The sequence below is a fragment of the Pteronotus mesoamericanus genome, unplaced genomic scaffold, assembly GCF_021234165.1.
Source record: "Pteronotus mesoamericanus isolate MK-2021 breed Mesoamerican mustached bat unplaced genomic scaffold, CSHL_Meso_final contig_59, whole genome shotgun sequence".
Taxonomy (NCBI): Eukaryota; Metazoa; Chordata; class Mammalia; order Chiroptera; family Mormoopidae; genus Pteronotus; species Pteronotus mesoamericanus.
The window spans coordinates 3,665,457-3,668,246 of record NW_026555206.1 but is presented as its reverse complement, the minus strand read 5'-3'; positions in this window follow the sequence as shown (position 1 = coordinate 3,668,246).

Sequence of the window (2,790 nt, the reverse complement as noted above, 5' to 3'; positions counted from 1 at the left end):
TGCATGGATCACTATTACTTGAAATAAAACAAATATAGAGCCCTAGCTCACACATTATACAAAAAATATTCAGATGAATTAAAAATCGATATGTAAAATCAAAGTAGTTTTAGGACAAAATACAACATAATATTTTTCTTATCCTAAAGTAACATATTCAACCCAGAGCTATAAAGTAAAATATTGACAATATGACTATATTAAACACTTAAGACTATACAGTAATATACATATAAAGAAAGTTAAAGGACAAACAATAGAATAGGAAGGTATTTGCAACACATCTAAAAAAGGGTTAACAATTTTCATGGATTTTTTTTTTAGGGAAAAATTTCTACATACAATTAATCAAAAAATGGATAAAGAATACCAAAAAGTCATTTGAAGCTTTTTTTAAAAAAAGAAATAAGCAAGAAATATACAAAAACAGGTTTAGTTTCAACAAATAAAGTAACACTTAAAATAACACATCATTGTCACAATCAGATTAATAAATATTAAATATTGGTAACATTAAGTATTGGTGGCTGTAAGAAAGGAACTGGGTATTCATAGACTCTTTTTCTTCATCTTTTTAAAGCAGTCCCTTTAGCATATCTTGCAATGCTGGTTTGGTGGAGATGTATTCTTTTAGCCTTCTTTTGTCTGGGAAACTCCTTACTTCGCCTTCCATTTAATTGAGAGCCTTGCTGGGTAGAGCAGTCTTGGTGGCAGGCCTTTACTTTTCATGACTTGGAATATTTCTTGCCATTCCCTTCTGCTTGTAGTGTTTCTATTAAAAGTCAGCTGCTTGCCTTATCAGGGCTCCCTTGTATGTTACTAACTGTTTCTCTCTTGCTGCCTTTAGGATTCTCTGTTTGTCTTTGGTATTTGCCATTTTAATGATGATGTGTCTTGGAGTGGGCCTCATTGGGTTCCTCTTTAATATGACCCTCTGTGCTTCCTGGACTTGTGTGACTTTTTCTCTCCTCCAGTTAGGGAAGTTTTCCATCATTATTTTTTCCAACAGGTTCTCTATGCGTTGCTCCTCCTCTTCTCCTTCTGGTATCCCTATTATATGGATATGATTATGTTTCAGGTTGTCCTGCATTTCCCTCAATGCCTCTTCATTCTTTTTGAGTCATTTTTCCTTTTCTTGCTCTTCTTGGGAGCTTTTTCCACCTTATCCTCCAGCTGGCTGATTTGATCCTCAGCTTCATCTAGCCTGCTTTCGATTCCTTCTACTGTGTTCTTCAATTCTGAAATTGTATTTTTCATTTTCTCGTTTCATGTTCATAGTTTCTCTGTCCTTTTTCATGCTGATATAGTTTGCAGTAAATTCCTTGTAATTTGCCTGAATTTTTTGTGTTCTTTCTGAGCTCACTGAACTCATTCAGCTTCCTAGAACCATTGTTTGGAACTCAATATCTGATAGTTTATTTGCCTCTATTTTATTTAGTTCTCTTTCTGGGGATTCCTCCTTTCCCTTGGACTGGGAGGTGTTTCTTTGTCTTCCCATTATCTGTGAGGCTCTTCTCTTTTGCTTCTACTTCTTAAGTTGATCTGTACTGATTTCCTGATTTTGTGGTGTGAACTTCTATGGTAGGAGACCACTGTTTTTTCTTTCTGGACCTTTCTCTGATGTCAGATGTCGACCCTATCTTACTTTGAGCAGTCTGTTTGAGACTTCCAGGAATCTAGTATCTGTGACTGTCTCCTTCAGTTGTTAATGTAGTCACTGTACAACATGAAGGCTGGCGTAGATATCACATGATGGGGCAGAGTCCCTCCTGGGGGCGGGGTTATTGTGTCCTTTCAGGCTGTTGCTGCTCAGGGGAGTGGTCTGCCTGAGCAAGATGGCAGCTGACAAATGGTGCATGAGTCAGCACCAGGATCCTGCCAGCTACTCTCAGTTCTCTCCTCAAAACCTCCTTCCCTAGTCTCTCCTCAGATATCTCTAACCTACTCTGTCCCCACCTTTATTGGAATCTGGGGTAAATGGTTGTAAATTAAAATTTATGTGTTGGCCCTATAAAAGGCTATTTGAATCTCCATTTGCCTGCTGGAAGAGAGTAACCCTGACACCTTGCAGCTTGTTGTTATCTGCATACTTTTTGGGCTCTGGTGCTGTAGGCTGGAGATCCCTTCTTATGGTTTAGACTCTGCTCATCTAAAGGAGATCCTATTGGCCATTTCAATATCCTTCTGGTGCTGCCACCTGTGGGTGCCCCACCTGCCCTCTCGAGTTTCTACCTCACTCCTTACCAGGTAGGTTGTGCTAAAGCTGACTCTTCTGTCTGTCTGAGGTTATAAGGTTCCTCTCTCACTATTGTTCAGTTGTTTGTTCCAGGTGATTTCTCCACAATTTAGTTGTAATTCCAGATTGGTCCTGGGAGGAGGTCAGTGTGACTACCATTCACTCCTCTACCATCTTGATTTTTTTCATATTATGAAAGTTTTCATGTTAATAATATCTACATCACTGTCACATATCAGTGAAAGTTTGGCTTGATATTATAATCTTGGTACATTCATTTTTATCTTAATAGAGAAAGTCCTAAAATATTATTCTATAATATATTTTGGTAATGATTTTTTCATCATAATTTTGCCAGAGCCCAGTGAATCACTTTAATTTTCAATATTTATTTATTTTCATTTCTAAAACATTTGTTTTCAATTGTATATTTAAATATTGACTCTGTTCCAGCTGCTGTGTATGATAATTGATTTACTAAGGAATTCAGGGATTTCTCTTAATATTAGCTTTTTTTTCTTTTTCTCTCATAATTCATTATTTTATTTGATTTA